The 12,063-nt window shown below is 34.4% G+C and overlaps 1 protein-coding gene across 5 annotated transcripts in view; it reads left to right on the top strand.

The window, feature by feature from the left end:
* Positions 1–12,063, top strand: part of COL4A5 (collagen type IV alpha 5 chain) — a 221,396-nt gene that overhangs the window by 49,264 nt on the left and 160,069 nt on the right. The gene's annotated exons all lie outside the window — the stretch shown is intronic.

The following is a 12,063-nucleotide window of genomic DNA, read 5'->3' as shown; positions in this document are numbered from 1 at the left end:
TAAAGTTCATATTAAAATAGATACCCTCTGGATGCCTGGATGGCTCAGTTGGTTAAGTAGCTGCCTTTAGCTCAGGCTGTGATCTGCATCAGGCTCCCTGCTCAGTGGAGAGTCACCTTCTTCCTCTCCTCTCTCTCTCCATCTGACCCCTATTCTTGTGCTCTCTCTCTCAAATACATAAAATATTTACAACATAGATATCCTGGAAAGCAAAATAAGTTTGCTTCCTGACATGTTACAGTTGAAACCTACTATAAAATATGTTTCAGATTGAATGGCATGTTAATAGGAATATTAGGAATGATCATATATTTCAAACAATTGATTCTTTTGTACATTTCATTTGTTAAAGTACAACCATTTATTTTTCACTCTTATTTTTTATTTTAAAAAAATTATTTTACTTATTGGGGTACCTTGGTTGCTCGTTCATTTAAGCATCTCCCTTTGCCTTAGGTCATGATCCTAGGATCCTGGGATTGAGCCCCATATTCGGCTCCCTGCTTAGCAGGGAGCCTGCTTCTTCTCCCCCCTGCTCATGCTCTCTCTTACTTTCGCTCTTTTTCTCTCTCAAATAGATCAGTATTTTTTTTAATTCAAAAAATATTTTACTTATTTTATTTTAGAGGGAGAGAACATGAGAGCGCGGGAGTGGAGAGGGGCAAAGGGAGAGGGAAAGTATCTCAAGTTGACTTTGTGCTGAGTGGCAGAGCTGCAGGGGAGGTGCTTAATCTCTTGACCTTGAGATTATGACCTGAGCTGAAACCAAGAGTCAGACACCTAACTGACTGAATCACCTAGGCGCCCCTAAGTATTTATAATTTGCTCAAACAAATTAATGAATGCAGTGTGATTTGAATATTTTCAAGATTTTATTTATTTGAGAGAGAGAGAGAGAGAGAGAGAGAAACAGAGAACATGTGTTGGGGGAGGTGCTGAGGGATAGGGAGAAGCAGACTCCCTGCCAATCAGGGAGCCCGATGCTGGGCTTGATCCCAGGACCCTGGGATCATGACCTGAGCTGTGGGATCATGACCTGAGCTGAAGGCAGATGTTTAATGACAGCTACCCAGGCACTCCATGAACCTTTTTTTTAAAATAAAGATTTTATTTATTTATTTGAGAGAGGAAGAGAGAGCGTAAGCCAGGGGAGGAGCAGAGGGAAAGGGGCAAGTAGAGTCCCCACTGAGCGGGGAGCCCTGGGTTCAATCCCAGGACCCTGAGGTCATGACCTAAGCTGAAGTCAGAAACTTAACAAAGAGCCACCCAGGTACCCTGATTTGTTTGAATCTTGATTAGAGAAACAATCTGTTTATTTTAGGAAAGTATAGGAATACTCTGGTTATGAGATGTAGATATCCAATATACTCCAAGATATGGATGAGTTGGTTATTGTAGACTACAACTATAGAACATTCAAGAAGTGAGGCAGGAAAGAGAAGATAAATTGTTTTTGAGCTTCAGGATTCCATATTATCTATTTGTACTTATTTAGTTCTTTTTTTCTCATCCTCGTACTTTTTGTTTCCTCTTAATATTGGCTTGCATGTGGCCAACATAGCCTTTGAGGCCATTCTATATCATGACCTCTTGGCTTTATTCCTGTTGCTACCTAGGTTAATCTCTTTCTGTTTTCTAGTTCAAATTCATGGGAGGAAATCTAATCAGTCTGTTTGGTATGTTTATTTTTTCATGCTGGCCCCCTCCTAGTCTACTGGCCAACCAAAGGATTGATTGATTTTGAATTACCTTGCTCCTTCCTGTTCTATAATTACCTAAAGTCATGCATGGGAATTCTGGATCATGTAGTATAAAACTTGACTGCCTGTGGCTGCCCTTTGTGGGGACAGTGGGCAGGACCATTTCATTTAGCAAGGACTTTAGGTTTTACTATGATTAATAATAAAGGGTAATTTATGAAACTATGCTACTTTTAAGTAGGCTTATTTAGGCCTAAAAGACGGTTTTTAGGAAAACTATCTATTACTATATTATAGTTATCTGGGATGAAATGTTGATTTGGAGTTTTCTTATTGTTTTTAGGAAGTTGCTGATACCCTAAAGTTTAAATTAACACAAATTACTTGTAGAAAAGCAGATAAATTTCAGATCTTTATTTTATATTTATGTATATTGTATAAATATAATAAAATGTAAATTGTTGAACTAATGAACTAATAACTACCATTAGTTCATTATCCAGTTTGAACCTCATTAACTTTACAGAGGTAACTAATTGGTTTGGTTTATCTATTCAGGCCTGTGACAACATTTGTGTACATTGAGCCAAAAATACAAATGCAACTGTTCATACCATATGTATAAAACTTTAAAAAAGTTTAAACCAAGTTAACAAACTATTAAATAATATAATGTTGTAGTCCCACATTTTGACCTATGCCTTTATAGTGAACTGGAAGTTTAGAATCAAGTTTAGAATTCTCAAACCCCTGTTTAACACTGAGATATGATTGCCTTGGGGAATTTGACTCCTAGTCCTTTTCTGGCCTCCTTTTTTGGTATCTGACTCTGTCTTGCATGAGGGACCTCACTCTAATATACATTTTCTTTCAGCCTGTGTATAGAAGCTCTGTCCATGGTCCCTATCATCATCTTGCTTTGACAACCCTTTGGACCTAACATTAGGCACATAGATAGCAAGATCCTCCCTCCAGAACAATGCTTCAAAGTGGGTCCTGAGAGAGAATTAAGCCATAATACCTCAAGGCATTCATTGGATAAAAATAATAAAATGCTACCAGTCATGTACTGTATTTGAGAGAATGGGCAAAATGGTTATATGAATAATTTTCTTCAGGGTTTAAGAAAGGCTAGTGGGCTAAGAAAGGCTGGTGGAGAGTAGACCTGAAGAAGAGTCCTCTGTGGGCTCATGAAAGTGGCTTGGGGATATTTGGGTAGGGAATTTTGGGATCTTGGGTACTCAAACTATGATCTAGAAAGGGGAGGCACAGGCTTCTGGTGGTACAGGCTTCTTCTTTCCCTTTGGCCCTGCAGAATCTTCTCTCCTAGAACTGGGAGCCACTGAAGAATGGCTAGCATGGGGTCTGCCAAATTATGGGGCCCTCTTTGCCTGTATCAAAGTGTGCTACTTCATCTATTAATTGTTTTTCACATTTTACCTATTCGATGCTATGCTTATTTTTTTGGATTGAAAACGTGTTTACGTGTAATCAGGCTTGATTCCAATGAACATGGCAGAGTAGAGAATGCCAGAATTTCATCTTTCCACAAAAGCAGCAAATAAATTAGCAAATATTCTCAGAATCAACTTACTGGCATTCTGAAAACTAATAAAAAATTTACAGCAACCATGCAGATGTTTAATCAAGGAAATAGCAGTTGAATCTCAGTAAGAGAGCTTTGTGACAGTTTAATTTACCTAGTCTCCATGCCCTGCTCTGTAGTTTGGCAGAAGCTTTGAAGTGGCCTCATTCTTAAAGAATTGTGGTCATTTATTTTGACCAGTTTGTTGGCTCCCTAAAGGACTAGCTCAAAAGACTTGCCCTTATTTTGCCCAACTCAGAACTCTTCCAAGGCCAAGGCTGCTACTTGGGGGGCACTTGTGGAAAACATAAAGGCAAATATATTAACCACTGCCTCCCATGGCAAGGAATAACAAATAAACAATAAGGTCAACTGGAAATATTTTGGTGTATATCTCTTTGAGACCCTGCTTTTAATTTTTTTGAGTACTCAGAAGTGAAATTGCTAGATCATATGATAATTCTATTTTTATTTTTTTTGAGGAACTGCCATACTGTTTTCCATAGTGGCTACACCATTTTATATTTCCACCAGCAGTGTTCAAGGGCTCCAGTTTCTCCACATCCCCACCAAGTCATATTATTTTTTTCATGATAGTCATCCTAATTGGTATGAGGTGCTGTCTCATTGTGGTTTGTAATTTGCATTTGCCTAATGATCAGTGACGTTGAGAATCTTTTTGAGTACTTTTTGGCCTCTTCTATATCTCCTTTGGAGAAATAGCTATTCAAATCTTTTGTCTTGTTTTTAATCACGTTGTTTGTTTTTGAGTTGTAGAAGTTCTTTATATATTCAGGATATTAGTCTCTTACCAGATTTGATGTGCACATATTTTGGTTGCCTTTTCACTTTGTTGATTGTGTCCTTTAATGCACAGAAGCTTTTACATTTGATATAGTCCAGTTTATTTTTATTTTTATTGCCTGTGATTTTGGTGTCATGTCCAAGAAATATTGCTAAATCCAATGTAATTCATGAAGACTTTCTTTCATGTTTTTTCTTTTTTTTTTTCAATTTATTTATTTTCAGAAAAACAGTATTCATTATTTTTTCACCACACCCAGTGCTCCATGCAAGCCGTGCCCTCTATAATACCCACCACCTGGTACCCCAACCTCCCAACCCCCCCCCGCCACTTCAAACCCCTCAGATTGTTTTTTCTAAGAGTCTTTAGGGTTTTAGCTCTTATGTTTAGGTCTTTGGCCCATTTTGAGGTTGTTTTTATTTTTTTTAATGTAATATAGCATTCATCAATAAAGATGAAAAGGAAAGATGGAAATGGTAGAGTGGGAGAGATTTAACCTGCTATTTATAGCTAACTGGGCAAGTAAAATAGATAAGTAAAATATTTAATACAACTGGAGAAATTCCTGTTTATTAGTAAAATACGCTTTTATAGAGATTGAAAGCTATTTTGAAAGTGTTTGGCCATTTTTGTTGCATTATAACCTATAACTAAATTTTAATTATTGTTCTTTTATTATATATAGAAGCTAAGCTATTTCCTGTGAGCAAATGGATTGATGAGTTTTGCATAAGTATGGAATATCACTGAGTCTTTACAGGATTTGTGGTTCTTTGACTCTGAGTAGGATAGTATATATAAACTCCTTTCCAGCTAGCACCTTGTTCTGCAGTATTTCTATTTCTTCCAAGTCCAGCTCATTTTTAAAAAGATTTATTTATTTGAGAAAGATAATGAGCAAGGGGAAGGGCAGAGGGAGAGAGAGAATCCTAAGCCGATTCCGTACTGAGCATTGAACTTGACATGTCAGGCTCCATCACAGGACCCTGAGATCATGACCTGAGCCAAAATCAAGAGTTGGACACTTAACTGACTAAGCCATCCAGGCACCCCCAAGCCCAACTCTTAAAGCCTTTCTGTTTCACTTGTACCTTCTGATAAGCATTCTTATTATGTTAAGTATGGTTGACTCTCACTTTTATTTTTATAGAGACAGCATTTTAAAATAGATTTCAAATGGGTCATTTAGTAGCTATTGAAATAGCTATTGAGACTTAGCAATAGGATGGAGGATTTTTAAAAAGGTATCTTTATAAGCAGTGGTAGATGGGAGTTGAGTAAGTGAACTGTGCATTTATTTTAGAGATCTTATTCATTAGAAAATAAAGAACACTAGGGGAAAAGACTCTTGATTTTATTAACAAAATGTACTTCATGCATATAAAGCAATTTGAGTAGAGTCAATTCAGAGGGAAAATGATGTCAAAGAGGAGAGTAATAATTTTACTTCATAAGTTGCTAACTCAAGTAATGAGCATTTAGGAAATATACTGGCATAGCCTATAGATGAGTTAAAGTTTTTTCTTAATTAAGCCTTCTTTGAAAGAGTTGGGTTTAGTGACTTGGCTGTTTTTATGTAGTGTTTTTCTGTGTTTGTTTTTATTTACATAGTTCATGTTGGTGAGTGATGTCATCAGTAGAAATCATATGGTAATAGATATGCTGTTGTTTAACTCCAGTTCTGATTTTCTTAAAAAATGAATGTGTATACAATGTAGTTTCTCTGTTATCCAAGGGACCTAATCCTTGGGTCTATATAGCCATCAAATAAAGTACCATATTTCATCATGGGGAGCTCCCCAAGTGCATAGGGGATTAACCAGCATACACGTGGTTTACTTTATATCTCCAGCATAAAAGAACTGATGTAAAGAATAGTATCATGTAAATGTTCTTTGATATTGTAATCAATTTTCACTTTTGTTTGATAGATTAGTATTTTGACAGGAATAGGATAATGATGCCTTGTTTACATTGTGATTTATTTTGATAATTGCCTGATGCTCAGAAAATAATAAAAAAAAAGTCTCAAAAGGAAAATAGACTGCAACTATTTAAGCCTATAATACTGCTTTATTGCTTTTATAAAATTAATTTTAAGCACAGGTTTTATATTTAAAGCTGTATTTGACTGAAGCAATTATAATACTGAACTCTCTGTGTAGTTTCACAGAATTTCTCTGCAAATCCAAACAGGTGTAACATGGAGACTGCATAAAAGAAGCTGCTTTAAGGTATAACAGGACCTGTTATTGAATTGCTTGAAATGGTTATTCTAGAAAACAATTCACCTCCTTTTTTTTAAGATTTTATTTATTTATTTGACAGAGAGCATAAGTAGGCAGAGAGGCAGGCAGAGAGGGGGAAGCAGGCTCCCTGCTGAGCAGAGAGCTCGATATGAGGCTTGATCTCAGGACCCTGAGATCATGACCTGAGCTGAAGGCAGAGGCTTTAACCCACTGAGCCACCCAGGTGCCCTATAATTTTCATATATGGATTTACTTATAGGTCAGCATTTTATATAAGGGATCCTTACGGCAAATGGGTGATAGGAAGGGCAAAATAGGAGGAAAGATCCATAAGTAATGATGTAATCAGTTGTAATTAGTATAGCAGGCAGAAGGTAAGAGGACATTTGGTTCTATTTTGACATGCTAAATCTTTTATAGACAATATTCTAGTTTCAGTACATTTATGCTATCTTCTTAATTTGTGTTTCAGTATTCGATAAGCATATACTTTCAGAAGGACTTTGGTCTGTTGTTAAACATTAAACACGTTTTTTCAGATGTGTTGTTCAATGCATTTATAGTATAGATAATGTAGAGAAAGGTTGATGTGGAAATGATTGTTTTTATTAATATTCATCCAATGAGTCACCCACATATATTCAAAATGACTTATATGTATTAAGATATATGCATGGCAGATTCTATACTGCAGAAATAATGCTGATTTTGTTACAATTCACTTAAAATTAAGCTTTCCCATTCTCTCCTTCTGTCTACTGCCACGATTGAATTTCATGTTTTTGGCAATGAGTACTTAGACATTGAGTACATATGTAGACATACAGTTGATGTCTTCAGACTTTGGGTTAGAGCTTAAAACTCTGTTGTGAGTCTTTAAAAAGAGTAAAGGTGTAAGAATCACACTACCTGATACTAAGCATGCTGTATAGCTACAGTTCGTAAACCTAACTGTGGTAAAGGTGGAAGGGTGGACACCTGAATTAATGAAACAGAAAAGAGAATCAGAAAATAGACCTACATAGATACACCCAGCTAATTTTTTTTAAAGATTTTATTTATTTGACAGAGAGAGATCACAAGTAGGCAGAGAGGCAAGCAGAGAGAGAGAGGGGAGGAATCAGGCTCCCTGCCGAGCAGAGAGCCCGATGCGGGACTCGATCCCAGAACCCTGAGATCATGACCTGAGCTGAAGGCAGAGGCTTAACCCACTGAGCCACCCAGGTGCCCCACCCAGCTAATTTTTGACACAGAAACAAATGCAGTTCAGTGAAAGAAGGGTAGCTTTTGTAACCAATGATGCTGGAGCAGTTGGATATTCATAGACAAAAAGGTGAACCTTGACCCAAACCTCACACTTTAAAAACAATTAGCTCAAATGAATCATAGACATAAATGTAAAAATAAAACTTTAAAACTTTTAGAAAAAACTAAGAAAATTCTCAGTACCTTGTCCTAGGTAAAGAGTTCTTACACTTGATACCCAAATCCTAACTGATGAGAAGAAATACTAATAACTTGTTCGGGCTTCATCCAAATTAAAAACATTTGTTCTGTGAAAGTCTTTGCTAAAAGGGTGAAAATACAAGCTATAGACTGGGCATAAATATTTGCAAAACACATGTCCATCAAATGATTAGTATCTAAAATATATGAAAAGCTTAAAGTTCACCATTGGAAGGAGAATCTCATTAGAAAAGGGGTAAAAGATACGAACATAAATTTCATGTTAAACGATGTGCAGATTATATGAAATTATGTTTAACATCATGAGCCATTAGGGAAATGCAAATTTAAACCACAAGGAGACACTACATACCCCATTTAGTCCTGATACATTATTCTTTATGCATATTCCTAGCTTCAGTCTGCTAATAGCTTATTGGGGATTATTTATTTCATGAGGGATGTAGTTTTCTTTTTTTATACTTAGTGTGGTTTTGGTGTTAGCCTAATGTTGGCCTCATAAAATGAGCTGGACTGTGTTCTGTCTTCTGTTTTCCAGAAGAGATTATATAGAATTGGTATTATTAGTTCTTCAAATGTTTATAGAATTTGTCAATGGAACTATCTGGGCTTAGTGATTTTTTTTCAGGAGGTATGAACAATGAATTGAATTTCTTTTTAATAGTTATAGGACAATTAAAGTTATCTGTTTCATTTGGGGTGAGTTTTGTAATTTGTAGACTTTTACGAATTGGTTCCATTTCATCTACATTGTCAAATTTATGAGCATAGAGCTGTTCGTAGTGTTCCTTTACTATCATGTTAAGGTCTCTTGGAATTGTAATGATGTCTCCTCTTTTATTTCTGATGCTGATAATTTAGATGTGTCTTTTTTATAGTCACCTTGGCTAGAGGATTATCATTGTATTGATGTTTCCAAAGGATCAGCATTTGTTTTCATTGATTTTCTCTATTGTTTTTCTCTTTTCAATTTCATTGATTTCTGTTTTAGTCTTTTCTTTCTGCTTCCTTTGGTTTTTATTTTGCATTTTCTTTTTAATTTCTTAAGTCATAATTTTAGATTTTTATTGATTTGAGAAGTTTTCTCTTTTTTTAAAGAATTTTATTTATTTAAGTTATTGGTAAAACTGATGTGAGGCTTGAACTCACAACCCCTAAATCAAGAGTTGCATGCTCTTCCAACTGAGGCAGCCAGGTGCCCCACAACCTTTTTTTCTAATACATGCATTTAATGCTATGAATTTCCCTCTAAGAAGTGTTTTAACTATATGCCACCCATTTTTGACATGTTGTGTTTTTATTTTCATTTATTTAAGATATTTTTTATGTTTTTCAAGAACTCTACTTTGACATATAGGTTATTTATTTATTTATTTATTTTTAAAAATATTTTATTTATTTATTTGACACAGAGAGAGATCACAAGTAGGCAGAGAGGAAGGCAGAGAAAGGGGGGGGGGAAGCAGGATCCCTGCTGAGCAGAGAGCCCGATGCAGGGCTCGATCCCAGAACCCTGAGATCATGACCTGAGCCGAAGGCAGAGGCTTAACCCACTGAGCCACCCAGGTGCCCCATGACATATAGGTTATTTAGAAGTGTTTTGTTTCATTCCAAATATTGAGGAGTTTGTCAATATCTTTCTGTTTCTGATTTTTATTTAATTGTGTTATGGTCAGATAACTTTGTATGATAGTATTTTAAATATGTAATTTTTAGTGGCCCAGAGTTGGTTCTGTCTTAGTCACTGTACTGTGTACAATTGAGAAGATTGTGTATACTGCTATAGTTGAAATATTTTTTTAAATATCAAGTTTATAAATATCCTTACTTGATTTCTTCATGTTTGTTCTGTCAATTAATGAGAGAGAACTGAAGTCTCAAAATAAAGTTGTGGATTTCCTCATTTTTCCTTTTAAGTCTGTCAAGTTTTGCCTCATGTGTTTTGAACCACTATTGTTAGTTGTATGCACATTGAAATGTTATGTTCTCTTGGATAATTGATTCCATTATTATTATGTAATGTTCCTCTTTATCTCTGATAATACCTCTTATCCTGGAGACTATGATGTCAAAAATTAATATTGGTACTGAAACTTTATTTTTTGATGCAGTCATTCCTTTTTTTAAAAAAAAATTCATTGAGCTGTAATTCACTTACTTAAAAAATGAAAATGAATCCTTTTTAGTATATTCATAGAATGTTGTGCATTTATAACCACAATCTAATTTTGAAATGTTTTCATTACCCTGTAGGGTAATTTTTAAAACTTTATTCATCTTTTCAAGATCTTTTTGGATAGTTTATGTCCTTTGCATTTCCATGTAAGTTTTAGAGTTAGTTTACCCATTATTATGACAAAGACTCCTAGGATTTTGTTGGGGGTGGAGTTGAATCTATGGATTAATTTTGAGACCATTGATAACAATATTCTGACTCCAATCTAGGAACCTAGCATATATTTCCCTTTATTTAAGGACCCTGTAATTTCTCTCAGCAGCGTTTTATTATTTTTTTGTGCAGGTCTTGTACATCTTTCATTAACTTTATCTCTAAGTAATTATGATTTGATTTTAAAACTCATTGTAAATGATATTATATTATCTAAGAATTTTTCATTTTATAATGATTGGTTTAGTATTAATTTGATGTTTGTGTAATTACTTTTTATACTGTGATGTTACAACAAAATTCACTTACTTAGATTTTATAGTTAACAGATGACTTGGAATTTTCTACATTTAACAGTCATGTTATCTTCAAATCAAAACTGTGCTGCTTTTCCCTTTTCTATCACTTTGCTTTTTTATTTCTTTTCTTATTACATGGCTATGCACAGTGGCACAATGTTGAATAGAAGTGATGAGAGAAGACATTTGTATCTGTTCCTAATCATTGGAAGAAACATCTTTGACACTGCATTATTAACTATGTTAGATGTATTTTTATAAGCAAATCATCTGGTTGAGGAAATTCTCATATATTTTTAGTTTGGAGACCATTTTTATTAAAAATGGTGTTGAATTTTGTCTAATAACCATATAATTTTAGTCCTTTAATCTGTTGATGAATATGGTTGTATGTATTGATTTTTGATTGCTAAGCCAATTTTTCATTTCGGAAATCAAGCCCTATTTGAACAAAACTCAATATCCTTTTTATATAGTATTATATTTGATTTGGTAATATTTTACTAAATATATTTACATCTGTGTTCTCAAGTGATATTTGTCTTCAGTTATATTTTCTTATAAATAATTTGTCTAGTTTTTGTATCAAGGTGTAATAGAGGTCTTCTAAATAAGTATTTTCTCTTATTACATTTTTCTGGAAGTATTTGTAGCATTGGTATTATTTTTCTTAAGTGTTTGATCAGATTAATTAATGAAGCCATCTGGGCCTATATTTTTGTGATATAATACTGTTTTATATTGTGCTTATTTAATTAACATTACATCATGAAAACTTCCATTTTTTCATTAAATGTTTTTCAAGAAACAAGATTTTTTGCAGTTGTATAATATTTATTTGAATAAATATACTGTAACAGATGTAACTGCATTTGGGTATTTTGGTTGTTAAATATATTCCCTCATTGATTTCTTATTACCAAACAATAAAACAATTAATATATGATGCTTGGGGTGCCTGGTGGCTCAGTCATTAAGCGTCTGCCTTCAGCTCAGGTCATGATCTCAGGGTGCTGGGATCAAGTCCTGCATCAGGCTCCCTGCTCTGCAGGAGGTCTGCTTCTCCCTTTCCCATGTCTCTTGCTTATGTTCCCTCTCTTGCTGTGTCTTTCACTGTCAAATAAATAAAATATTAAAAAAATAAATATGATGCTCTTTCCTTTAAAACATATATCTACATGTACAAATATTTATATATAATATGTGTATTAAATTGTATATCATATAAAACTGTAGAGTATATTATATACATTATGTACATAATAAATATATGTGTATGTATAAAAAACAGATACACACACATGAATGCACACACACATGCTGAGAGAGATGGGCAGATTGACAGACTCTGGTGTTAGATACATCAGTATATTAATACAGTCCAACTTGTGATGTTGGGACTTTAGGAATTTTTTGGTGCTGTTTTCATAGTTTTCAGTATTTCTATATATTTTTTTTCCAGACTGACAATGTCACTTTGTAATAGGCAGGAAAGAAAAAAACTAGACTGTTTTTATTCTTGGGAATTAAAAAATAAGAGATTTTTTAAAGCTTTTACCGACAGGTTGA

The sequence above is a fragment of the Neovison vison genome, chromosome X, assembly GCF_020171115.1.
Source record: "Neovison vison isolate M4711 chromosome X, ASM_NN_V1, whole genome shotgun sequence".
NCBI lineage: Eukaryota > Metazoa > Chordata > Mammalia > Carnivora > Mustelidae > Neogale > Neogale vison.
Note: the sequence above shows the minus strand (reverse complement) of the source record. Positions and strands in the feature narration are given on the sequence as shown.